This window comes from Budorcas taxicolor, chromosome 11 (assembly GCF_023091745.1).
Source record: "Budorcas taxicolor isolate Tak-1 chromosome 11, Takin1.1, whole genome shotgun sequence".
Classification (NCBI taxonomy): domain Eukaryota; kingdom Metazoa; phylum Chordata; class Mammalia; order Artiodactyla; family Bovidae; genus Budorcas; species Budorcas taxicolor.
In genome coordinates this window covers 30626913-30653519 of record NC_068920.1, presented here as the reverse complement: position 1 = coordinate 30653519, position 26607 = coordinate 30626913, and the positions used below count along the sequence as shown (strand labels likewise).

Genomic DNA, 26607 nt, shown 5'->3' with positions numbered 1-26607 from the left:
TCAGGAGCAAGATTTGGAAGTATGTGGAGCGAGCAACAGAAACTTTCTCATATTTTGCGTTTCAAGCAAAGCCTTAAGAAGTAAGACACTTCCTTGGATCTCAAAGCTGCAGCTGCAACCGGTCGATTCACAGCATCCAAGCACGAAAACCGGGGCATCTGTGCAGCTTCCAAGCTACCCATCCCAGCGGTTCCGGGACTTTAAATGAAAACTCACCTCAAGTACATCCCCAAGGCACTCCACTTGTCCATCCGACGATGCAAAGAGCTGTGAGGCGCTCCCAAAGCCAAAATGGTCTTGGACTAGAGGAGCCAGATCCTTTTCTGCGACAAGCCTACATCCTTTGAGAACGTATCTCTCCTCTCATACCTGGACGGAGACAGAAAGATATGGAGCCTGGACCCCCAAACCCCCCTCAAATCCTAATAATTTTGAGGATGCTTTTCCTCTGTCCACTTCCTTTCCGTCCCTTTTCTCCTTTTCTTCCTGCACTTCACCCCACCCCGCCTCTTCCTTCTCGGGTCAGCTGGGCTCCTCTCTTTCATCCTATGTGCTCCTCGATGGAATTTGCACAGTAGTTTTGCTCACCTATAGTCGCATTTCAATCTCCGTGTTGAGACACTCATGTGTAAATTTCCACATTGAGTTCTAAGTACTTTCCTTAAGCTTCCAGCTCAGCCTTTCCCCTGCATAAGCTGAGGCTTGGTCTGATTGGGGGCGAGGTGCACGGCTGGCTGTAGTGGGTAAAACCCTGGATTGGTAGAGGAATGCTGAGGGAGAAAGAATCTGTTAAGAGAATCTAAAATATTTTTTAGAGGAAGCTGTCTAAAGACTTGTATCTGAATTTACATTCCCACCAAATTTTAGCTAAAGGCAAAAAGCTCAACTCTTTCCGAATCAGAGACTGAGATTTGAGAACTTGTCCAGATATACACATTTTATTGCAGGCAGATTCTTTACCATTTTAGCTACCTGGGAAGCCTTACACATTTTATAAATTTTTATTAAAATTCACTTGGCAGGTGCCTCTCAGGTGCTGTCACTTCCTCATTCCAGAGATTATTATTTCTGAAATTCTGAAAGCCCCTGAAATTGTTTCTACAGTATTCAACAAAAGTAGTCCTATGTCCTGGTACTGTCCACTTTATATAAAAATTTCCTCATGCTCTCAGATGGGTAAAAAACAATTCTTAGCCAGATATCAGCCTGCAGACCACAATCTGAAATTCAAATACTAATAAAGAGATAAGATGTACTAGAGGCAAAGGGGTATCCAAGGAGATCTTTTTTTTTTTCCTTCTCTTCTTTATTTTGTTATTTAAACTGAGGCTTAATTAATATAAACAAAAATGGATGAAATTTAATTATTCAGTTTGATGGGTTATATGCCATGTAACCAATAGCTCTGGCAAAGATAAATGATATTTCAACCCCCGGTAGCTTCCTTGTGACTCATCCCAATCAATACCACTCTCTAACACCATGGATTAGTTTTTTGTGTGTTTTGAAATAATATAAGTAGTATCATACAATATGTACTGATTTGAGTATGGATTTTTCATTCATTTTTTTAAAAGTTGAATACATCCATATTGTTGCTAGTATTGGTAGTTCTTTTTTCATTGTTCGTAGTAATCCATTGTGTGAATACTATGCATCAAAACATTTAAATCCATTTTACTGTTGATGTATATTTAGACTGCTCCAAGTTTCGGTCTGAAATGTCTAATGTGGTCACTGGCATTCCTGTATACGTCTTTCAAGGAAAATACTCACGCATTTCTCTTGGGTGTAAATGCAGCTGTGGAGTTTTTTTATTGGGTGGGGCATAGCTTATATGTATATTTAATTTTAGTCTGTATTTGCAAATAGTTTCCTAATGTGTGTGCACCAGTTTACAGTCTCATCAGCAGTGTGAGAGTGACTATTCCAGTTGCTCCACATGCTCAGCAGCTCTTGATATTATCAGTTCTCTTCAGTTCAGTTCAGTTCAGTTCAGTCGCTCAGTCGTGTCTGACTCTTTGCGACCCCATGAATTACAGCACGCCAGGCCTTCCCGTCCATCACCAACTCCCAGAGTGCACTCAAACTTATGTCCATCGAGTCAGTGATGCCATCCAACCATCTCATCCTCTGTCGTCTGCTTTTCCTCCTGCCCCCAATCCCTCCCAGCATCAGAGTCTTTTCCAATGAGTCAACTCTTCGCATGAGGTGGCCAAAGTACTGGAGTTTCAGCTTTAGCATCAGTCCTTCCAAAGAACACCCAGGACTGATCTCCTTTAGAATGGACTGGTTGGATCTCCTTGCAGTCCAAGTGACTCTCAAGAGTCTTCTCCAACACCATAGTTCAAAAGCATCAATTCTTCGGCGCTCAGCCTTCTTCACAGTCCAACTCTCACATCCATATGACTAATGGAAAAACCATAGCCTTGACTAGACAGACCTTTGTTGACAAAGTAATGTCTCTGCTTTTCAATATGCTATCTAGGTTGGTCATAACTTTCCTTCCAAGGAGTAAGCCTCTTTTAATTTCATGGCTGCAATCACCATCTGCAGTGATTTTGGAGCCCCAAAAAATAAAGTCTGACACTGTTTCCACTGTTTCCCCATCTATTTCCCATGAAGTCATGGGACCAGATGCCATGATCTTCGTTTTCTGAATGCTGAGCTTTAAGCCAACTTTTTCACTCTCCTCTTGCACTTTCATCAAGAGGCTTTTTAGTTCCTCTTCACTTTCTGCTATGAGGGTGGTGTCATCTGCATATCTGAAGTTATTGATATTTCTCCTGGCAGTCTTGATTCCAGCTTGTGTTTCTTCCAGTCCAGCGTTTCCCATGATGTACTCTGCATATAAGTTAAATAAGCAGGGTGACAATATACAGCCTTGACATACTCCTTTTCCTATTTGGAACGAGTCTGTTGTTCCATGTCCAGTTCTGACTGTTGCTTCCTGACCTACATATAGGTTTCTGAAGAGGCAGGTTAGCTGGTCTGGTATTCCCATCTCTTTCAGAATTTCCCACAGTTTCTTGTGATCCACACAGTCAAAGGCTTTGGCATAGTCAATAAAGCAGAAATAGATGTTTTTCTGGAACTCTCTAGCTTTTTTGATGATCCAGCAGATGTTGGCAATTTGATCTCTGGTTCCTCTGCCTTTTCTAAAACCAGTTTGAACATCTGGAATTTCACGGTTCACGCATTGCTGAAGCCTGGCTTGGAGAATTTTGAGCATTACTTTACTAGCATGTGAGATGAGTGCAATTGTGCGGTAGTTTGAGCATTCTTTGGCATTGCCTTTCTTTGGAATTGGAATGAAAACTGACCTTTTCCAGTCCTGTGGCCACTGCTGAGTTTTCCAAATTTGTTGGCATATTGAGTGCAGCACTTTCACAGATCATCTTTCAGGATTTGAAATAGCTCCACTGGAATTCCATCACCTCCACTAGCTTTGTTCGTAGTGATGCTTTCTAAGGCCCACTTGACTTCACATTCCAGGATGTCTGGCACTAGATGAGTGATCACACCATCGTGATTATCTTGGTCATGAAGATCTTTTTGGTACAGTTCTTCTGTGTATTCTTGCCACCTCTTCTTAACACTTCTGCTTCTGTTAGGTCCATACCATTTCTGTCCTTTAACGAGCCCATCTTTGCATGACTTGTTCCCTTGGTATATTTAATTTTCTTGAAGAGATCTCTAGTCTTTCCCATTCTGTTGTTTTCCTCTATTTCTTTGCATTGATCGCTGAGGAAGGCTTTCTTATCTCTTCTTGCTATTCTTTGGAACTCTGCATTCAGATGCTTATATCTTAGGTAATTGAGCGGTGAAGAGAAGTATTATTTCATTCGGTTTTTGGTTTTTAAATTTACATTTCCCTCAGGGCATATTATGTTGGGCACCTTTTAAACTGCTTATTGGCTATTTTTGGTATCCTCTTTTTGTGACCTGCTGTTAATTTGTTCTTAATGAGATTTTAGTCTTTTTCTTACTGTTTTGTAAAAGTTCTTCACAGATAATGTCTTTCCTTAAACATAAGCATTGAAATACCTTCTCTCAGACTGTAGTCATCTTTTCTTAAGGAGGAGAGGAGCTGAAAAATTTTATAAGACTAGGAAAGAGAAGAGGAGAGAGGTTGAAGTCAGGGGAAAAGTTCCACTAGGAAATCTGTCCTGGTCATTGCAGAAAAAATGCCTCCAGGAAGTTGAGGTTCCTGCTAGGGCGGGAACCTTAGAAAGAACGGATGGGATGAAATGACTTAAGAGCAGAAACGGTATTATTTGGTTTGCTACCCTTCCATTTCTCCCAGGGTCGCAGGTTAAGAGGATATAATTTAAAGGTTTAAGAAATAGTGGGATTTGAGACAATGGCTTTTGTGTCTGGCCAACTATCCAATCTTTGAAGACTTCCTCAGAAATATGATTACTATTTCAAAAAGGATCCTCAGGATCTTTCTGTTATGAGAGGTGTCGTTCAGTAATGGTGTATCCTTTCTTTATGAGAGGATTGGAAACCATACACATGCATCTACTTTTCTCGTTTAAAAAACACGTTTTGCTTGCTCACACGGAAATAAACACATTATCCGACGGATTGTCTTTAAGTGGTTCCGGTTTCTATTCTCTGGTCCGCGCACTAACTGGCCACGTGTCAGCATAAGGAAAGCCAGGAAAAGAGAGTGAATAAAAGAGAATTGGCTCCTTCCTAATTTCTTCCATCCGAAGCAAGAAGCCGGTCTCCACATTAACGTGCCCAATCATTCTTTTAGCCTTGTCACTGAAGAGCAAGACGGAAAAAAACCTGAAAGATGAGTCGATAATTTCATTCTGAATTCCCTCCGTTTTCTGAGCAGCCTTTGAGTCAGTGGAGTAGCCGAATGTGACCAAGCAAAACTATATGCAGCTTTCTGTTTTTAATCTATTTCCCTCTACTTCCCTCCTTTTCTATCAACCCATCCACTGTCTCCTAAAATTGGATCCTATTTTTAGACATGGATTTCAGGGGAGCCCGTATATATGGGGGCGAATGAATGGGCGATATTGAAAGAGGTAAATTTAGCCCTCACGACTGAAAACTCTGCTATTTTGGGGAAACAGCTAGCCGAAATAGCTCAGCTGGGAGAGCGTTAGACTGAAGATCTAAAGGTCCCTGGTTCGATCCCGGGTTTCGGCAGCTTGGTTTTACTTTCGCGTAATTACCAACCCGTTAGATAACAATTGTATTGCAATCGCGAGTCTGTATCTGACAACAGTATTTGCGGCTTTTCGCAAATGCAATCAAAGAATGTGTGTGTGTGTTTCGCTCCCTTTTGGTTGCTATCCCACTGAGGCATTTTATTTAAAGTTTTAAAACCCAGGAAATTATTTTCCTAGGAGCTAGGAAATTACAACATGCTACAACCTCTTGCACTTAAATTTCATTTCTGCTTTGATGTGTGTGTGTCTCGGAGACAAGCCTACTAAAAGGCCTGGCAAAAGAATTAAACAATCTTGCTGAAAGGCCATGACTCAGTTATGTGACTCCTGAAGGAATCCAAGAAGGAACAAAAAAAACATCTTGAAAGCAAGATGTATGCCTGGGGATGGAAAACCAACCCCTGGGAGGCACATAAAGATTAACTGGGTCTGTCCTTGAGGAAGAAAAACAGGAATACAAAAATGTTAAATGTTAACTGCACAGGATTATCACTGAAGGCCACCTGGCCTGCTATGCTCATGTAAACACGTACAAGCAAGTCTCAAAAAGTATAATAAAGCAGGCTTGAGATCAGTTTGGGCACCTTCACCTCGTGGTGGTGTTGGTCCCCTGATCCCCACTGTAACTTTCTTGAGTGTTTCTCATTCTTTTGTCTCCTCCCGCTTTCAGGAACCTGTGCTGTCGAGCTGGACTCGACATGTGTGTGATCTTTTTAATCACAAAAATTGGTGGTGGTGGTTGGAGGGTGGGGGTGGGGAAGCTGTAGAAAAAGGATTATTACACTGTATAATTGTATATATGTGGAAGTGGTATACACAAGAAAAAAATTCCAATCAGAAAATATGAGTTTTCATCTTGAGTCCACCCCCTTTTTAAACTGTTGGAATAGGAGCTTTGGTGAACATCCTCAAACTTTTAAACAATTACAAGACCATCGCAAGTTTTGCTTTTGACAAGACATTCCTTCAATCTTGCACCTCTATTTAGAATTTGCACATCTTATCTCTTTTATTATCTAGGAAAGAATGAAAATAAGCACTTCTTTAAGAATTATTCTGTTGAACTTTCACAAAGGGACCAAGAATACTGAAAAATGAAAGCAAATTGACAGTAAAGTCATCAAGACTCAGATACAAATACATTTTTTCCTTTTTATATCAACTTTTTTCCCTTGAAACTCTTTGTTATCCCTTGTGTCATTTTGAATTATTTTCTTGTTTTTGAATTTCTGTTTCAGTTTCACAGTGTCTGTTTTCTACTAACAATTCTTGGACATTAGTCAAAAGAAAATAAGCAACAATATTTCAACATTAGAACTGCATCAAGTTGCAAATGGAAAATTGTTACAAACTTAGAAGCAGTAGGGGCAATATGGAGACATTCACTATACAGGAACTTGGTGTTAGAAACTACCCATTAGCTGCTACTTATCCCTCCTCAGTTCAGTAGCTTGCATTTTATCTCATAAAGAAACATTTGATTGGACAAACAGCATCACTTAAGCATATTGTATTGCCTAATTCAGTAATGATCCCTTTACATTCTATTGAAGTGAGAGGTCTTGGGTAATTCACAAAACATAATTAGTTTTCCATTCAATATCTTAAAAATAAGGCTAATAATATTTATGTCAAAAATGCTACTATAACTATCAAAGGAAATCATGCAAGTAAATGCTTTGTGTCATGTCCACACAAATGGTTCTGGGGTTCTCCCAGAACAACACCTAAACATGTAATATCTTCTTGTAGCTATGGCTATCCAATAGCAATATAATAAAGCCATAAATGAGTCACTTTTATAACTTGTAATTTTGTAGTAGTCACATTAAAAATAAAAATAGATGGTCTTAATTTAAGAAGACTATATAAATGACTTGGTATATCAACCATCACTTAAATAAGTAGTCAATAAAAATTATTAGTGATATGGGTTAAATTTTAAATATCATATTAAGTCTTTGAGGTCTGGTATATATTTTACACTTACAGCACATCTCATCTTTTCAAGTGTTTAATACTCAAAGTGGCTAGTGGCTACCATTTTGGACAGTGCAGTATTAAACCTGTATGTCATTGATTTTCCGATTTTCTGAATTGAGTATATATGGCATGAGTGTGTTCTGTCTCTCAATTTACAAGTTTAATTCCTCATAAGAATTCTATATTAAATGAATCCATAGTCTAGATTTTTTTGAAGTATAGATGATTTACAATATCATATTAGTTTCAGGTGTACAAAATAGTTACTCAACATTTTTATAGCTCTAAATATTTAATTTTTAAAATTCCCAACTTGTTCATGGGGCAAAAAGAAAAAAAAGTATACCTTATTATTATGAATCCCTGAGAATCCAATAGACAGGCAGTTTTCTCCAGGTGCAACACATTATGACCCAGAAGTGTTTCTGCCAACCTTCTTAATATTGGAAAGCATCATATTTTATAGCACCAGTCACAATAATCCTCCTTAGCAGTTCACGAGCTAAAAAATACTGAAGGTACAAGTCTGTCAGGCAAATTATATTCTTCTAATTTCAAGAGGAACTCAAAATTATTTTGTGAATATTAGCAAAAGTTCATTAATGGGCAAACCAGAAGGAGAAGGTATTAACCACTAGAAATCTACTGTCAGAAAATGTGTTTTCTTGTGATCTTGTATAGTTCAAAGAACACAGTTTTAATCATAGTAAATCCCAGTATTCAAGAAATGTCCAGGAACAAGCTTATTTTCCTACGAATAGCACTAATGAGCACACTTTTCTGTCTTTATCCACCATCCACATCCATGTGTCTATTGATTACTCACAAATCCAAGGCTGGGAGTAATTGAGTTTGCCATGTAATGTTCTCACAAGCGTGCACCACATAGATCTTGAGTTTAACAAGAGCAAAGCTTGCTCATCTTCTCCATTTCCAATCTTTCTCCCATTTCCGAAAGAATTTTTAAAACATTTTCTGCAATTTTTTCCATTTGTAATGACATGGCTTTTCCTGCCTTCCTAAATAACTGAATGACTGAGCAAACACACACATATTTTATCTTTATCCCTAATATCTTGTGGCTGTTTGTCTTTGGTCTCACTCTCATAGTCTAACACTCCTCTCCATTGCTAAAGCTGTTGTTTCATTCATGCCTTATGAAGAAGAGATTTTGGATCATTGATGGGTCCGCTGAATTACCCCGGTGCATAGGTTAGAAGAGAGGAAAAAAAAAAAAAAAAAAAAAAGCCCCTTAGACTGCAGGGCTGACTGCTTCGCTCTAAGGTGTTTTACTGGTTGTGGCTTTCCTCCATCAAATCTAGTCCTTAAAATTCCCATGGAACAAACAAACAGCAAATACCACGGAGCGTTTTAGGCTAGAAAGAAGCTGAATTTCAATGGCCTTGGATGTCTCAGTTTAAGGCATTTTTGTGCATGTGTGCTCAGTCACGTCTGACTCTTGGTGCCCCGTGGACTGTAGCCTGCCAGGCTCCTTAGTCCATGGAATTTTTCAGGCAAGAATGCAGAAGTAGTTTACCATTTCCTACTGCAGGGGATCTTCCTGACCCAGGATCAAACCCGCGTCTCTTGCACCTCCTACACTGGCCGGCCGATTCTTTACCACTGAGCCACTAAGACATATTTGGAGGAAATCTAAGAGCCAGATACCGAGACTTGATCTGATTTCTTGTCAGGCGTAATAGGAGACCCAACCACGTTTTAAGGCCACGGTGGAAACTTCTTGAGCTTATCTGATAAGTTCCAATCTTTTGCCTTGCCCCGGACTGATCCCTGGCACAACTTCTATACGCTAGAGTATCAATATCCTTCTTTGGTTTCTGAGGGTCTCCGGCCTAAAACTTGGCATTAAACGCTACTGTCAAGACGCTCAGGAATCCAGAACCTCAGGAAATAAAATTAATTTCCAGAAAAGTATTAGCAATAAGGTAGCCAGCGAGGGGGTGTAGCTCAGTGGTAGAGCGCATGCTTTGCATGTATGAGGCCCCGGGTTCAATCCCCGGCACCTCCAGGCGTTGGTTCTGTTTTTCTCTGGAATAGGCTCAAACTGTTCTTCAAGGGACAGATTTAGCTCTCCTAAGCTTTTCCTCCTTATAGTCCTGTACACATAGATGGTAAAAACATAACCCAATGGGTTTCGGTGAAATCCCTCATCTCCTGCTGTGAACCTCCACGTCACCGAGACGATTGCCACAGCAGAAGGAAGACAAAAACCAAGTGGGACAAAGAACGGGATTCTAATCAGAACAGAGTCTGGACTTCTTGGCCCTGAGATTAAAGTTCTGACAACTGACACACCAAACTATTTAGAGGGAAGTTAAGTGAGCTTCTGAAAACCGTTTCAAGTTAAAGATACTTGATTACTGGCTTACCTTTCATATCTTGCATTCCAAGCTCAACACAGGAAAAAACCCTCACTCCTACGTATACCTGTGGTGCTGAAATCTAAAGACGCAGGCGGATCCCATTTCTATTTTGACCGCTTCTCCTACCACTGGCGCGTGTGTGTCCGGACGCTGTGGGCCCGGCTGCCCCGCGATCGGAAACCGCCAATCCTACCCGGATCCACCGAAAACAGAAACTCGACGCCGGGAAAGAGCACCGAAGTCCTCCAAAAGCCGCGACAGTCGAGCAAAACGAAGGGGATCTTCCTGCGGAAAAGTGCCCGCAGGCTCGCTTCTTTTATCGAGCATGGAGCTGTGAGCTTTCCGTGTACCCAGAGGAAGCGCAGCAGAGACGGGCAGCTCACCGCCTCTCCTCCCAGCCAGATGTTTTGTCAACCTAAGCGTTTGTCCAATTTTTTCCTCCTCCACCTTCCTGTGGCCGTGCGGCAGCCCTGTACTCCACCATGTCTCAGCTTGCCTTTCCTTATCATTCCCTGCTTTCTGCTCTCAAGTTCTTTCGCCTTGACCCACACTAATCGCCCTCCTGGCATTAACTTTCCCAAGCAGCTCAGCTCTCTCGCCTCAAAGGCTGAGATCTGCCAAACCTGGCTGACTTTCAGAATCAACGGGGGGAGCTGATGAACAAGGTCGATTTCTTGCTTCGCCCATCAAGGATAATTTAGAATTTCCTCTAGAGCTAGTACCTGAGTTGGCTGTCGCACCAAATTTTGTCTGAAAGTGGGAAGCTCTGCCCTTTCCACGAGGACAGTGGGATCTCAAGAAATAATTTGGCAAACGGCAAGTTCATTTTGCACGTCGGGCCCAGGGGCCAAATCTCCCTGGTGCTCTTTCGTTCAGTAAAGGATTCCGGATTCCGTATATATTAAGAGGGGCAAAAAATCGCTGGATCATCCTGCTGTCCGTTCCTGTCCTCAGCTTGGACCCTGTGGATCTCAGAACCAGAGCTACAAGACCTTGGGAGACAAGCCGATACCGGATTTCCTGACCATGGTGCTGCCCACGGCACCCCCCGCCCCGACCCCCACCCCCACCCCCGCCCTACGTCGACCTTGATTTTTATTATTTTTTTCCTTCTGCTTGCTTTAGGCTTTTTTCGCTCTTTTTCCCTTTGGCTCTCTCAATGAAAACTTAGATGACTAATACGAGACTTTTTTTCTTTTCTTGTGTCCATTGAGATTCTGCTTTATTCTATGGGTTATTTAGAATTGTGTTGTTTAGCTTTCAACTGTTTGAAAAATCTGCCTCATCTTTCTGTGACTTTTGGTTCGATTCCACTGTGGTCAGAGAACACACTGTATCCTTCAAGTTTATTAAATTTGTTGAGGTTTGTTTTATGTCCCAGGATATGCTCTATCTTGGATATTTGATGGATTTGAAAAGTGTCCTTGGGCATTTTCTGTTTAGTTGTTCCATCAATTATTCTGAGAGAGACACTGAAGTCTCTAGCTTTATTGGTAAATTTGCTTATTTTCCCTTTCAGCTCTATCAGGTTTTGTTTTTGTTTTTCCTTCTTCACATATTTTTCAGCTCTGTGATTTGGCACATACATATTTTGAATTGCTATGCCATTCTTGATGGATGGGCACTTTGATCATGTGATGTCCTCCTTTGTCTTTTCTTTGTTATAAAGTTTATTTTATCTGATATTGATATACTGCTTTCTTTTGATTAACATTTGCATGACATTTTTTTAAATCCTCTTAATTTCAAACTGATTATATATTTACAGGTTATATTTGAGGTAAATATTTTTATAAATAGACAGCTTATAGTTTGATCATATTTTCTAATCTACCCTGTGGATTTAATTGGTGCCGCTAGACCATTTATATTTAATGTAATTATTGGTATGCAGGGCTTAAGTCTGGAATTTTAATTTTTTGTTTTGTTTGTTCTCTGTTATTTTTATTTTTTGTTCTCTTTTTCTTGCCTTTTTATGGACCACTTGTACATATTTTAGAATTTCATATTCATTTATCTATACTATTTTTTACTGTATTCTTTGTGCAGATGTTTTTAAAAGTAGTTACTCTAAGAATTCCATTATAGATATTTAACTTATCAGAGTGTACTGGTGTCACCATTTTACCAGTTCAAGTGAAATGTAGCAACTTCACCTTGCTTTTTGTCACTTTACTTTTCCTCATTTGTGATATAATTGTCTTAAGCATTTCTTTCACATATACTTAGAACCACAACAGAGGTATACTTTTGTTTCAAAACTGTTATACTTTTGTTTCAAACATAATTAAGAAAACTCAAGACAAGGAAAGTTTACTGTACTCACCATGTTTTTTGCTTGTTTGTTTGTTTCCTGATATCCAATGTTTTTTCTCTTATCATTTATTTTCTGTTTGGAGAACTTACTGTAGCCATTCTTTAAGGTAGTTCATTGGCAGCAAATTACCTTAGTTTTCCTTTATCTGAGACTATCTTGTTGTCTTCTTCATTTCTGAAGGATATTTTCTCTGGATATAGTATTTTGGACTGACAATTCCATTCTTTAAGCACTTGGAAAATGTGCCACTCTATCATTTCTGATGTAGCTGCTGTCATTTGAATTGATTTTCTATATGGCTGGCTGAAGTGTCTTGTGTTTCTGGTTTCAAGACTTTATCTTTGTTATTAGAGTTCAGAAGTCTTGGCTGATTTCCACCTCCCCACCCCCACCCCCACCCCCGGTCAATTGAAGAAAGAGATTCTCTTCTAAACACTACATAAAATCCAAACCTTTGGGTCTGCAGTCTCTAGTCTGAACAATTTCCCAAGACTTTCCCTTAGGGTTGTTAAATTCATCACACAATCATTTCATCCTTGTAAAGCAACGAGCAAAGTTTCAATAGGATTACCAAGAGTTGCATGCATACTCATACAAAGCAGGGCATCTTTTCCCGGAACTCATTCCTGTGTGAATAAAGATAAAATAGAGTATTGCATGCCTGAACAGGGACTTGAACCCTGGACCCTCAGATTAAAAGTCTGATGCTCTACCGACTGAGATACCCAGGCTCCTATTATTAGGTTTTCCCTGAGTAATTATCTTTGCACATTTGGCCAATTTATTTTATCTTTCAGGTTTTAGTTTCCAAGTCAGATTTCTTGAATTTTCCTCAGTGCTAAAAAGATTCTGTTTGAGAGCAATGTTGCAATTATCAGGAACATTTTCCTTCCTCTTCTCTTCTTTGTCTTCCTTCTCTAGGTTTTCAGAACCAGAGATGCTGTGTCTCCTAGACAAAGCATTGCTGGGTTTCAGACCATATTGCTAGACACAGAGAGTTTCATTTCTTGCCAAGTCCCTCACCTAAATTTCTCCAGACAGTACTCACACTATTTCTGTTTGTATCCCTCTTCATTGTCTTGCACATCTTTCTTGCAGCCTTTGTAGGCAGAGAGAAAGAGAGTTGAAGGAGGAGGAATTTGAAGATGCAAGAAAATGTTCTGTAACAGGTCCCTTTCTGCTGGTTGTTGAGACTGCCCCCAAGCATTCCTTTGGCAAGGGGGGTCTTGGAGTTAGTTGATGGGAGGCTGAGAACCAAGTGTAACAGCTCTTGCTGGTCAGGCCCAATGTGGTGTGGATTTCCACTCTTCAGTTTCTACTAGAACCAACAGTCTCTCCACACAGGAAAACAACAAGGGACCATTATCTAATCTAATGCTTCTCATTGAACCCATTTCTAGAAGGAAAAGGATTTAACTAAAACAATTTCATAGGAAACAGCACGAGGTGTTTCTTCAGACTCATTCAGTCCAGGCCCTAGCTGCTACTCTTCTGTTTGAGCTTACAGGTTTTTCTCCTTGGAGGATGTGCCTTTGTGTCTTTGCAATAGAACAGATCAGAACATGCCAAGTTCTGAAGCTCCCTCTCCTTATGCTGTCATCACTCCTTCATTGCAGACTTCAGTTCTCGGCTCATTAGTTTCCATCGAAACTGTATCATCATTTTCAGTGACTTAGGCAAGACAGCCTTCAAAGTTTGCATCACTTCTGAACGCCTTACCATTTATTAATTTTAGTAATTATTGTCAGGGATTTGATGCAGTTTTATGCCCTTTGGGGTGGAAATGTTGTCAATGAAATCGTCCTCTGACTGAAATTAGAAATTTGAAAATAGAAACGTACCACGTTTCAGCTTTCAAATTTGAAAGCATGACTTCATCAACTGGCCGCGTGGCCTAATGGATAAGGCGTCTGATTCCGGATCAGAAGATTGAGGGTTCGAGTCCCTTCGTGGTCGTTCTTTTCTTCTCAGCCAAGAAACAGAATCTGTTTTCATTTGACCTCTAAAGGCTGACCTTGAAAAGAAAACCTGAAATGGGACAAGCATCTTTAAAAGGCCAAATTAGTATACCCATTAATTACTGATAACCTTGCATGTTGTCATTGGTGTCTTATCACCAAGTTATACCTCATCAGTTCAGTTCAGTCACTCAGACGTGTCCGACTCTTTGCGACCCCATGAATTCCAGCATGCCATGCCTCCCTGTCCATCACCAACTCCTGGACTTCAATCAAACTCATGTCCCTCGAGTTGGTGATGCCATCTAGCCATCTCATCCTCTGTCATCCCCTTCTCCTCCTGCCCCCAATCCCTCCCAGCATCAGAGTCTTTTCCAATGGCCAAAGTACTGGAGTTTCAGCTTCAGCATCATTCCTTCCAAAGAACACCCAGGACTGATCTCCTTTAGAATGGACTGGTTGGATCTCCTTGCAGTCCAGGGGACTCTCAAGAGTCTTCTCCAACACCACAGTTAAAAAGCATCAGTTCTTCAGCACTCAGCTTTCTTCACAGTCCAACTCTCGCATCCATACATGACTACTGGAAAAACCATAGCCTTGACTAGATGGACCTTTGTTGGCAAAGTAATGTCTCTGCTTTTGAATATGCTATCTAGGTTGGTCATAACTTTCCTTCCAAGGAGTAACCCTCTTTTAATTTCATGGCTGCAATCACCATCTGCAGTGATTTTGGAGCCCCCAAAAATAAAGTCTGACACTGTTTCCACTGTTTCCCCATCTATTTCCCATGAAGTCATGGGACCAGATGCCATGATCTTCATTTTCTGAATGCTGAGCTTTAAGCCAACTTTTTCACTCTCCTCTTGCACTTTCATCAAGAGGCTTTTGAGTTCCTCTTCACTTTCTGCCATAAGGGTGGTGTCATCTGCATATCTGAGGTGATTGATATTTCTCCTGGCAATCTTGATTCCAGCTTGTGCTTCTTCCAGCCCAGCATTTCTCATGATGTACTCTGCATAGAAGTTAAATAAGCAGGGTGACAATATACAGCCTTGACGTACTCCTTTTCCTATTTGGAACGAGTCTGTTGTTCCATGTCCAGTTCTAACTGTTGCTTCCTGACCTGCATATAGGTTTCTGAAGAGGCAGGTCAGGTGGCCTGGTATTCCCATCTCTTTCAGAATTTTCCACAGTTTATTGTCATCCACACAGTCAAAGGCTTTGGCATAATCAATAAAGCAGAAATAGATGTTTTTCTGGAACTCTCTTGCTTTTTCCATGATCCAGCAGATGTTGGCAATTTGATCTCTGGTTCCTCTGCCTTTTCTAAAACCAGCTTGAACATTTGGAAGTTCACGGTTCACGTATTGCTGAAGCCTGGCTTGGAGAATTTTGAGCATTACTTTACTAGCGTGTGAGCTGAATGCAATTGTGCAGTAGTTTGAGCATTCTTTGGCATTGCCTTTCTTTAGGATTGGAATGAAAACTGACCTTTTCCAGTCCTGTGGCTACTACTGAGTTTCCAAATTTGCTGGCATATTGAGTGCAGCACTTTCACAGCATCATCATCTTTCAGGAGTACTAAGGAGTACATCTTTCAGAAGTACTAAGGCGTGTATAGTTATTGATACCATAATGACCCTGAATTTTCTTGCTCAGAATCCTTCTCTAGAAGTGGTAGAAAGGAAGGCGAATTTCCCCTTAAAGTAGGGGTGAGTCTCTTTTTCTTATTGTAGGATCATAATTCTCCACCCAGGAATTGAACCTGCATCCTCAGCAGTGAAAACTGTGCAGTCCTAACCACTGAACTGCCAGGGACTACCCTGGGCCTCTTTTTCTTGGTGGGGATTTAAGATAGACTTTTCCCTCTTCCATTCTATTGTCCTTTTGCCAAAATAGCCACCTTATGTGGAACCAAAGCCTCTAGCATTGGAACAGCTGCAAAAGCAATCCATTGGACCATTGGTTTTCTTGTTATATAAGCAGGGAACTCATGAGAAAATGAATGAAAAGATGCAGCAAGAAGGATTTGCTTACAGAGTAGAGAAAACACACGGAGATACAAGGGATTTAACACATGATCTTGTATGCAGAAGGGTGGTGGCTCACGTGGTAAAGAATCTGCCTGTGATGCAGAAGGAAGGCACCTGCTCAACATTAAAAATCAGCTTTCCCTAGATATTCTTAAAAAAAATAAAATCAGTGTCATTTTTGGATGGTTTTGAGAAACCTCACAGTTGGCAAGAGGAAGTCCCCTGGATAAATTTCACCAATTTAAACATTAGACTAGATCCTTTCTAGCATTGCTGGTTCAATATCCTGGAAATGAAAAGGTGTACTAGGCAAAACTAAGGCAATCTGAAAAGATTATGGATTCTATTTTCTAAAATTTATCAATTTCAGTTCATTTATTTGGCCAATGTATCATCCTACTAGGGAAACTGAGTGAGAGTATAGGGAAACTTTCTGTAATGTCCTCTCTATTTTTCTTTATATCTAAGTTCAATTTTAAACTTTTTATAAAACCAAAATGACCTCTCTTTTAGACCTACAAAAGAAGAGAGTGTTTAAAACGATTTAGAGCAAAGGTTTTGCTGCAGAGAGCAAATTTCTAACAGGGCTCTTGCACTGGTTAGCACCCACATTCAACAAGAGGGTGACGAATAGAACCTATGTCACTGTCTGATTTCTATGAAGATTTTGAAGTAACATTCAACAGAGGCTAAAACAAAAGAATAAGCATGTGACTAGTAACGGGCTCCAAACGAAAGCAGGGTTCAGTAGTTTTTTTGTGTATGTATGAAATTATGGGGAAAGTGAAAGAATCTACACCAGAACGGGGTCTTGAATCCTGGGTCTTCCGACTAAGGTCCTGATGCGGGTCCAACTGAGCTACCTGGGAATACGAAGGTTTCAGTGGGAATTTATTACTATTTAAACCCAAAACATTTCGCTACTACTTAACCTCACCTCCTTCCCCATTCTTTCCTTTGTATTTTAAAACCAAACATGCTAAAATCTGTTGATGCCAGTTGAAATGCCCAAGCACAGAACTGCAGCTGGAATCCGTTTCTAAATTCGAAGCTGCTGCCATTTGGGGATACGAACAACTTCGCCTTTCCGAAACCTCGGATACGGGGGCTACTGCTCCAGATACACGCAACCACAGGTGCGCCCTCGAAAATGCTCAACCTGTGTTTACCGCGACAGAAAGTGGAGCAAAGCACGCTCGGAGTAATAAAATCTTGGTTAAAATGGACGTATCTTTTTGTGAGACACAGTCTTTCAAACCACTTGCCTTGGGAAGGAGCCTTCTCTTCCCCAGGGCCTGAAGAAAGTGCAGCAGCGAGGCTTCGCTTGGGCACTTTCCACCTCTGCGCCTCTCCATTGAGATCCATCTCCAAATGATCCTCTTCTGTCTTCTTCTTCTGCTTGCCTCTCTTTCTCTTTTCTGCCCCGCATCAGCTTCATCCTTTTCCCCTCCAAGAACCAAGTTACTCTCCCTTCTCCAACCTTCCCTCTGCTGATTCCACTTCCCAACGCTCGTCTCTCCAGTATGGTAATAATATAACCCATCCGGGCACCCATCTTCCCATCCCCATTCCCTCCCCTGCCAGGTTTGGGATTTTTGTCCAAAAATTGTAGACTAACAATGGCACTCATGTTTGCCTAAAGATGGAAAGTGTTGTCCTTTTCCGCCTTGGGGACTGATGAAATTTGCTGATTTGTCAACCTTTGGAACGTTTTAGGAAAAACGAATCTGTTTCACAGGTTGCGCGCAGCTTCCCTTGCACTCTCCTCTGCGCAAATAACTTGATCTGAGAGATGCTACAACAGGAGCCCTCACATTTCTCCTCTTTCCTCTGTCCGCGGCCTCTCTTGTACTGTCTATAAAATCAAAGCTGTAGCGTCGTGGTAACAAAGCCGCTGTCATGTTCCAAGTCCAGGTGGCGAATGCAGGAGTTTGCAAGACTACAAGACTGCCTGAGACACATACTCCTCACTCTTCGTTTCGGTCAAGTATTGTGAATTAAATCACCTCTTGTCTTTAACTCACACCTGGACCAACGTCCCCTTGGCTGTACTCTAGGAACCCGTCTTTTTATTCCAAGTACTACTTTTTAACAAAGATCATGGCATCTGGTCCTGTCACTTCATGGGAAATAGATGAGGAAACAGTGGAAACAGTGTCAGACTTTATTTTGGGGGGGCTCCAAAATCACTGCAGATGGTGATTGCAGCCATGAAATTAAAAGATGCTTACTCCTTGGAAGAAAAGTTATGACCATCCTAGATAGCATATTGAAAAGCAGAGTCATTACTTTGCCAACAAAGGTCGGTCTAGTCAAGGCTATGGTTTTTCCTGTGGTCATGTATGGATGTGAGAGTTGGACTGTGAAGAAAGCTGAGTGCCAAAGAATTGATGCTTTTGAACTGTGGTGTTGGAGAAGACTCTTGAGAGTCCCTTGGCCTGCAAGGAAATCCAACCAGTCCATTCTAAAGGAGATCAGTCCTGGGTGTTCTTTGGAAGGACTGATGCTAAAGCTGAAACTCCAATACTTTGGCCACCTCATACGAAGAGTTGACTCATTGGAAAAGACCCTGATGCTGGGAGGGATTGGGGGCAGGAGGAGAAGGGAATGACAGTGGATGAGATGGCTGGATGGCATCACGGACTGGATGGATGTGAGTCTGAGTGAACTCCGGGAGTTGGTGATGGACAGGGAGCCCTGGTGTGCTGCAATTCATGGGGTCGCCAAGTCGGACACGACTGAGTGACTGAACTGAACTGAACTACGTTTTGCATCTTTTTGGTAGCTGTGGGCAAGGGAAGACTTTCTAAAGGGAAGATCTGATGACATAACAGAAGGTTGAGTTCTGGGACTCTCCCTCGTGGTGAACTGGAACTGGCACAAGAGGCAGTTGGGAAAACCGCCCCTTATGGGGAAGAGGATTGTGGAAAGATCTAAAGGTTTTTTGGTCCAGAATAAATTTCTCTTTTGCCTGCCCTAGCCATAAGACAAGAGTTCAGCCCAGAGGTTTCAGAAATAGAAGAACTGAAAATAATGGAGGCGTTTATCTTGCCATTTCTGCTTTATTGACTATGCCAAAGCCTTGATTGTGTGGATCACAATAACCTGTGGAAAATTCTGAAAGAGATGGGAATACCAGGCCACCTGACCTGCCTCTTCAGAAACCTATATGCAGGTCAGGAAGCAACAGTTAGAACTGGACATGGAACAACAGACTCGTTCCAAATAGGAAAAGGAGTACGTCAAGGCTGTATATTGTCACCCTGCTTATTTAACTTCTATGCAGAGTACATCATGAGAAATGCTGGGCTGGAAGAAGCACAAGCTGGAATCAAGATTGCCAGGAGAAATATCAATCACCTCAGATATGCAGATGACACCACCCTTATGGCAGAAAGTGAAGAGGAACTCAAAAGCCTCTTGATGAAAGTGCAAGAGGAGAGTGAAAAAGTTGGCTTAAAGCTCAGCATTCAGAAAATGAAGATCATGGCATCTGGTCCCATGACTTCATGGGAAATAGATGGGGAAACAGTGGAAACAGTGTCAGACTTTACTTTTTGGGGCTCCAAAATCACTGCAGATGGTGATTGCAGCCATGAAATTAAAAGAGGGTTACTCCTTGGAAGGAAAGTTATGACCAACCTAGATAGCATATTCAAAAGCAGAGACATTACTTTGCCAACAAAGGTCCATCTAGTCAAGGCTATGGTTTTTCCAGTAGTCATGTATGCATATGACAGTTGGACTGTGAAGAAAGCTGAGTGCTGAAGAATTGATGCTTTTGAACTGGTGTTGGAGAAGACTCTTGAGAGTCCCTTGGACTGCAAGGAGATCCAACCAGCCCATTCTGAAGGAGATCAGTCCTGGGTGTTCATTGGAAGGACTGATGCTAAAGCTGAAACTCCAATACTTTGGCCACTTCATGCGAAGAATTGACTCATTGGAAAAGACTCTGATGCTGGGAGGGATTGGGGGCAGGAGGAGATGGGGACGACAGAGGATGAGATGGCTGGATAGCATCACTGACTCGATGGACATGAGTTTGGGTAAACTCCAGGAGTTGATGATAGACAGGGAGGCTTGGCGTGCTGCGATTCATGGGGTCGCAGAGTCGGACATGGCTGAACGACTGAACTGAAATGAATTGAATTTATCTTACCAACACCTTTCTCCAACGATTTTTAAAAAATAACAAGGGACAGTATCGTAGCACTCTGATGCAAGGGGGTGTAGCTCAGTGGTAGAGCGCGTGCTTAGCATGCACGAGGCCCTGGGTTCAATCCCCAGCACCTCCACAAGTTGCATGCGTTTCCCACACTGCTGAGGTTATTCCGCCGCGGTGGTTTCTGTACACAGATCTTTTTAACTTGTGTAACATTTAATTATGGGGCTTGACATTCCTTGGATCTCCCAAGGAAGTGATGGGACCAGAACCCATGATCTTCGTTAAAAAGTAATACTTGGAGTAAAAAGACGCGTTCCCGGAATACAGCCGAAGGAACGTTGGTCCGGGTGTGAATTAAAGACAAGAGGTGAATTAATTCACAGTACTTGACCGAAACAAAGAGTGAGGAGTATGTGTCTCAGGCAGTCTTGTAGTCTTTCAAAGTCCTACATTCAGCACCTGGACTTGGAACATGACAGCGGCTTTGTTACCACGACGCTACAGCTTTGATTTTATAGACAGTACAAGAGAGGCCGCAACATTTGGAAACCGTTTTCTCTTTCCATCTGGATCTAAATTCCCCAGGAAACTTTTCAGATTCTGCTCTTTTGTACCTTTCTTCTAGCATTTCCAATTGCGGTTCATAGCCAGAAGCATTGGAGGTGCAGGCCCCTTGATGTGATGATGTGGGCAATCAGCCATCCGGAGGAGGTTACCAAGAGAAGGAGCAACACGTTCAGACTTCCAGCTGAGGGCACTTGAGTTAACATGGGCATGCATGTCATGGCTGAGGCTTCACAGTACTAAGGCTCAGATACTCCCTTCTCCTGGAAACGTGTATCCAAAATATGGACTGTCTCACGGGTTACAGTGGCCAGAGTATTCTTTATGGGAACTTCTGATGTCTCATGGCTTTTGACAGCTGCCTGAGAGATTCGCCAAGGGAGTAGAAGGGCTGCACGCCAAATAGAGTGAGGATAATGAAGAGCAAAAGGAAAAATACCCTGAGAATCTATGGTTGGCAAAATGGAAAAAGGTGGCCTAAGCTATTTTTCATTTCTTTGTCTACTCACCCATGTCAGGAGTCTAGAGAATGAAAGAAAAAGAAGAGAAAAAAAGAGAAAGAAAACTCATTCTTTGAATCTTCGCCCTGAAATGGTTTAGACAGCAGCATTCCAACATGCTTGAGTGGAGAAAGCCCAGATATGGCCTTGGTGGGAAGGGGCTTTGTGGCTTGGCTCTTTTGAACATCTATCCAGGGTTTGAATCCAGAGGAAGCTGAGCTTCTGATGGATCTCTACTTCCTTGTGATCTTGAATGAACTAGGAGTCAGGTTTTAGTTTCTCCAAATGATGGAGATTAGACACTATTTTAAAATTTTTGACTTCATGTTTTAGAACGTCCTCTTCTACTACAAAAGTTATCTTGCAAAGTCTTTTGTAAAGAAAAATGGAACAATTTTTGTACATTCTCCTAACACTCAACTTCCACAGAAAACGAAGTGCAGAGCAACAATATTCGGTAGTTTGTGCTGATTTCTAAAAAAGTGGTTTCTGTTTGCTTGTTTTGTTAAATACAAGCAATTTATATATCTCTTCTTATTTTCACCCAAACACCTTTGGCTACATCTTCTGGGCCATCAGTATGGTGTTACATGAGGTGTTGTTAATTCATTTAATAACAAGAACAGAAAAGTGAAGTTCAGTGAGGAAATGTAGAAGGTAAGGAATCTAAATCTGCTGTTCGCAGGGCTTCTGAGATTTTACTTTAGTCAGGTGTTTTGGTTGAGGGGGTGGTGGGGAGTTAGCGAGTGTCTTCTAGTACACAGTTTGTGTAAATTTCCTGCGGAAGTCGATTTAATATGGAATAAAATGAGCGTGAGCTAGTTCTTTCAAATCATATTTTAAACGTTTGCATGGCAAAGGTTTTACTAAGTGCCGCCTCACCTTGGGCCAACTTCCATTCACTCACAAAGAAATACTAGGGGTCTGTTGCCTTGTATCCTATCTCAGATTCTCTGCAGCCCAGGCAGGAGTGACAGGTGTGGGCGCGGCAGCGGGAGCTGGGGAAAGAAAGGCATAAGGAAACCAGAGGGAAGCTTTTCTGTTCCTCCCCTCTTAGACCAGCCAGTGCTCAAAAACTAAGAAAACTTGGAGGAACTGCTTATTTGTTCTTATTTGCTTCCTTTCCCCGTCCTGCCATGTAGGGATACTTTCAAATGGGGCCCAAAATGAGGGTCAGTTAATACGACTGCAGACTTGGTGCTTCTGACAGAGGAAATGCCAATGAGTGTGGTTCCTTATTTTCTTCTCTTCCTTCTTTTTTTCCTTCTGTGAAAGCCCGCATTGGATGGCACCAATGTCCTTGGAGTAGAAATGGTGTAATATTAAAGGGAATCCATTGGGCTACATTTAAAAAAAAGATAAAAGCAAAGGAAACGTGGGAAAATGTGTAAAAAAAATCAAAAGACTGGATGAGGAAAAAGCGCAGATGGAGGAGCCGGGGGTTGAACCCGGGGCCTCGTACATGCGAAGCACGCGCTCTACCACTGAGCTACACCCCCTGCTACTGAGGAGCTTTTTGGGGATCATTTATAAATTATTACTTTTCTTTTGAGATTGGATTTATTTTCTGGTGGAGAAAATCCATTGGGTTTAATTCCACCGCTTGTTAACTTACTAGCGGCTTCAGTAAAGTTATAGTCCGATTGATGGAGTTTCTAGATTCTAAGACTTTCCCGCTCCTGTTAGCCTTCTCCAAGGTTCACTCAGAGGAAATAAGTGACAATTGCTTTCTTTCACCAGAAAAAGTCTCAAATTTCCAACACAAATCTTCAGCAGTACCGGCTCCGATGAAGTGCTTTACAGAGGCAGCCGAACTGAACGCCACACCAGGTAGGGTGGGATGCTCGTCCAACGTCCTTTTCCCAGCTGACTCGCATTCTTCCCTTGCACACCACCACGTGTTCTGAGATTGTCTTCAATTCTGATTCTAAGCCAGGGGTCCCGCACCTCTTGAGGGCTGTTCTCAAAGGACTTGGGTGGGGGGAAGCTTTAAGGTTCTATCAATTTAAAAACAACAACAACAACAAAACCTGACAAGGGAATTCCCTGGAGGTCCAGTAGTTAGGACTCCGTCCTTTAGCTGCCGAAGATGCGGGGTTTAGCCCTGGTGGGGGAGTTAAGATATCCTAGATATCCTAGGGCGGCCAAACGGAGAAGGCGCTGGCACCCCACTCCAGTACTCTCGCCTGGAAAATCCCATGGGTGGAGGAGCCTGGTAGGCTGCAGTCCATAGGGTCGAGAACAGTCGGACACGACTGAGCGACTTCACTTTCACTTTTCACTTTCCTGCATTGGAGAAGGAAATGGCAACCCACTCCAGTGTTCTTGCCTGGAGAATCCCAGGGAAGGGGGAGCCTGGTGGGCTGCCTTCTGTGGAGTCGCACAGAGTCGGACACAAATGGAGTGACTTAGCAGCAGTAGCAGCAGGGTGGCCAAAAACAATAACAACAAAAAGCACTGACATTTTTCTAGTCTGGGGGAAGAAAGGGCAAACGCAGGGTGCTGAAACAAGATTGGGGAACCTAGCAAACTGTCAAACTGGTTTCCCTGAGAGAACCCATTATCATAATGCGAACACCTATCACAGACATAGATACTTTTAAAAAAGAACCCTAGAAATCTTCAGAACACGACAATTGAGGCAGTCCTTGAATTGGAAAGCAAAGCAGATAGAAGTGACCGTGCAGGAAAGAGCAGAGTAATGGCTCTTTTTTCACTGGGGTTCTTTCAGCTTCCATAACAAGTCCAAAGCCTTATACTGTACATCTTTATCGTGATGTTTCGTATCATTTTGACAGAAGTAACCCAGGAAGCTTTTCATTTAATCGCTTGAAAACACTGGACAAAGTATTTATTGGTGAAGGCAGGGACTATGGAAGCACTCGATTCTGAATTTTCTTGTTTTAGCCTTCTAAGCCCTTTTCTTGAGCAAGTGAATTCAGAAGCATTTGCATCAGGGAGACATGTTACAGGAAGGAGAATTTGTTTTGACACAAACTATGGGCTTTTCAAATCATGGGAAAAGATTCCCGATTTTAGTCGAAACCTTTAAAGCTCTTCCAAACTGAGCTATGTTGACCAAGTCTCTACTGTCCTTACTAATAATTTTCTCTACTTAAAGTCTGAAAAGCATGACGTTCCTTGAGAAATGTTGTTGCCTTGTACACTTTGAGAAAGTTGGGGTTTGATATCCTGCCGCCTTTGGTAATTTCAACTACTAGCAACAATCCATGTGAGAGGGAAGTGGGAGGAGAGAAAAATCAGTGGGTAGGTTTTCTGTTTCTCAGCCTTCAGTCTTTCAACTGACACAGACACGGCTGAGAATACAAAGGAATCTGTTAGCAAAAATTGACTATGAGCCTCTTTCCCTTTCCTTTGTATCCTTCTTTTTCTTTCCTGTTCCTCGGTAAACTGTTTTATATAACAAAAGGGGGCATGGGCTCACTCTCTTATTTCCTCTTATCTTACTTGTGCTGATGCAGTTAGGTTGATAGATGTCAGAGTCATAGAGTTGAAATAGATCAGCTTAAAGGCATCTTTTGGGTAATGGATTTACTTTGGATGTGAGAAGGGGTAAAAATGATAAAAGAAAATTTTTTAATGGGGAAAGGTGGATGTATTCTTAAAATACGGTATTGATGAGGAAAGGAAAAAGCAATACTGGAGTCCAAGATTCCCTGGACTCCCATACATGCTTAGCTTATGTTCTGTTAGTAAGCTACATACCACGTGGACCCTATACTTCAGTAAATCTTCTATAACTGATGACTGCCTGATTCTTTTTGAGGAGTCATTTTTCTTTTTCTCCTACACTGTTTCCAATTTTTATACAGAAGCCAGATGGAACTTGGCTTTCTTCCAGGAATGTCTTTAGAGCACGTTAGGGTGTTGCCAACTTCTCACATCTGCTGTTGGCTTTGACTGGATTCTGAGAAGCAGGGTATTGGGGGCAAATCCAGGGCTACAATAGAATGAGAACGCATAAATGTATACAATTCAGTGATGTTTTGCTCTGTCCTAACTGAGACAAGAAGGCAACTTCTGAGGTTCTTTCAAGGATCAGCTAGATAAATAAAACAGTGAATTGAATGATGGAAGGCAAGGGAGAAACTTGGTGGATGCTGATAGACTAATACAGGATTAGGGCTCTTTTTGAAGTCCAACACTTAGGAAGACTTGCAAGTAGATTGGTTTATGCAGATATGGATGTATTTCACAAAGCTAGTAAAAATAGAGAAAGTGGTGGGAATTCTGTTTGTTGTTATTATTGGTTTGTTGAGTTATTTTTGCATAAGGAACATAAGGTGGGACAATAAAAGGGAAATAAAGTTGAGTTGGGGTTTGTACATAACATATTTTAAATGCCTACAAGATAGCCTCTTGAGGATGTCTACCTACACATATGTATATAACCTGAAGCTGGAATTCTGTGGACATCTCTGAACCTCAGGTTCATACATCTATGTGGCTAGGAGTAGATGGCCCCCAAAGCAGGTAGAGTGAGAACTTAAAGCTACACATTAAGACATGGAGGTAATGGAGTTTCCCTAGCAGTTCAGCAGTTAAGACTGCTTCCACTGCAGGGGCTATAGGTTTGAACCATCACGACATGGCTGAAAAAAGTTCTAATAGATAAGGAGGTTATTATTAATACATGAGATTGCATCTAGGTTGATTTCATTCTTTTTTTGGTTTAAACTGGTTATTGCTGTCCTAAAATTTCCTTAGAAGAAGACCAATAAAAGTCCCATTTTCTATCATCAGCTTCCAGGTAAAGTGATCATTTCTGCAGAAACTGCACATCTCTTAAGCCATCTGTAAAAGAAAACAACATCAATTCCACCAGTCCCCAAAGGACAACTTTGAGCAGAAATACTGTTCATGGACTCTGGTTTATTGAAAGGGAATGTCTCCTGCCTGACAGCACACACCTGCTGCTGAGCATCTGTTTCTCAACTCTTTGAGAATTCAGTGGAAAGGATGGGAAGGAAACAGAGAGATGGGTGACTTTGTAGAAGCCAAGACCTCTCCATTACTTGAATTTATTTTAAAGTCAGATGTTCTCTAATGGCAGAGGAGGAACATCACTTTGTTTCCAAAATCAAAGCAGGTCAGTGGTGGAGCTTTCTTTGTCTTTTTCCAAGCTCTTACTGGAGAAACAGGAGACCTTGTTGTAATTCATGTGTTCTCTTCCAGGTATATGATAAAAGTTCAGGAATAATTGTCTATCTAAGGCATTCGGTTTGCAGTCCAAAGTGTTTTCTCCAGGAATGGTTGGAATCCTGATCACAGCACCATCATTTTTTTCATGACTGCTATCTTTAGGATTTTTCAGGCTAACTAAATTGCACAAGGGTTTCTTTCCACTCCCCTCCCCCCCATCTTATTTTGGATCTTCCTTCTCTCAAGTTGTGTTGTTAAGATAGTCTAGGTGAAAAAGCTGGTTAAATTGGTGACATTCCTGGATGTGGAATAAGACTATTCTTTTTTTGTTTGTTTTCTTCTCTTGTT

At 41.5% G+C, this 26607-nt stretch overlaps 6 non-coding genes across 6 annotated transcripts; 4 read left to right on the top strand and 2 right to left on the bottom strand.

Annotated features, from left to right (window-relative positions):
* Positions 1 to 5096: 5096 nt before the first annotated feature.
* On the top strand, positions 5097 to 5169 carry TRNAF-GAA (transfer RNA phenylalanine (anticodon GAA)). The gene has a single exon. It is a non-coding gene; the product is annotated as a tRNA-Phe (tRNA).
* Positions 5170 to 9132: 3963 nt separating this feature from the next.
* On the top strand, positions 9133 to 9204 carry TRNAA-UGC (transfer RNA alanine (anticodon UGC)). Its single transcript has one exon. It is a non-coding gene; the product is annotated as a tRNA-Ala (tRNA).
* A 3330-nt stretch (positions 9205 to 12534) lies between these two features.
* Positions 12535 to 12607, bottom strand: TRNAK-UUU (transfer RNA lysine (anticodon UUU)). Its single transcript has one exon. It is a non-coding gene; the product is annotated as a tRNA-Lys (tRNA).
* Positions 12608 to 13759: 1152 nt separating this feature from the next.
* TRNAR-CCG (transfer RNA arginine (anticodon CCG)) lies at positions 13760 to 13832 on the top strand. The gene has a single exon. It is a non-coding gene; the product is annotated as a tRNA-Arg (tRNA).
* A 6258-nt stretch (positions 13833 to 20090) lies between these two features.
* TRNAA-AGC (transfer RNA alanine (anticodon AGC)) lies at positions 20091 to 20162 on the top strand. Its single transcript has one exon. It is a non-coding gene; the product is annotated as a tRNA-Ala (tRNA).
* Positions 20163 to 22523: 2361 nt separating this feature from the next.
* On the bottom strand, positions 22524 to 22595 carry TRNAA-CGC (transfer RNA alanine (anticodon CGC)). The gene has a single exon. It is a non-coding gene; the product is annotated as a tRNA-Ala (tRNA).
* Positions 22596 to 26607: the final 4012 nt, after the last annotated feature.